We start from the raw sequence: 761 nt of genomic DNA, 5'->3' as shown, positions 1-761 counted from the left end.
GTCACAGTTCCCTTCCCACACTGGGCTCCCAATCTTAATCCCCATTTAACAGATGAAGTAACTGAGGTCCAGAGAAGTTAAGTGATTTGCCTAATGCCACCCCACAGACAAGTGGCAGAGTTGGGATTAGAACCCATAACCTTCTAACTCCCAGGCTGGTACTCTGTCCTCTTCACCATGCTCCTTCCCCTAGATTGTAAATTTGTTGTGGGGAGGTAATATATCAGTTTATTGTTGAAGTGTGCTCTTCCAGGAACTTAGTACAGTGCTCTGCCCACAGTAAGCATTCAATAAATATGACTGAATGAACAATGGGACTCAGCTCCTTAAACCACCCCCTTCCCCCAATTCCCCCAGCCAGTTAGAGTCTGGGAAGCTTTGTATAAGCATCTTGCATTGCTCTGAAGTCAAATAAGGGAGGGAGCAATTTATGGAAGGGCCAAACAGAGGGAAAGTAGTCCTTTGTTTTTAACTTCCACATCCTCCCCATCCAGTCAGATTGGCAGATTGTAGAGGAAACCCAGTGGGTGCAATTTCCTAATTCCCCAAAGCACTGAGGCGCCTCTGACCCCTTCAGGAAGATAAATTCTGTACCAACCCAGAGGGTGATCAGTCAGCAGACTAAACTGTCTTCCCTCTTCTAGCATTTCAGGCCCTCCTTCAATATCCGGTGTTGACTCTTTCCAGGAATTGATATCTGAGGGAATTATCTTGGTTCTGTTGCACTGTACTTTCCCATGTGCATAGTTCAGTACTCTGCA

The sequence above is a fragment of the Ornithorhynchus anatinus genome, chromosome 1, assembly GCF_004115215.2.
Source record: "Ornithorhynchus anatinus isolate Pmale09 chromosome 1, mOrnAna1.pri.v4, whole genome shotgun sequence".
Lineage (NCBI taxonomy): Eukaryota > Metazoa > Chordata > Mammalia > Monotremata > Ornithorhynchidae > Ornithorhynchus > Ornithorhynchus anatinus.
Note: the sequence above shows the minus strand (reverse complement) of the source record.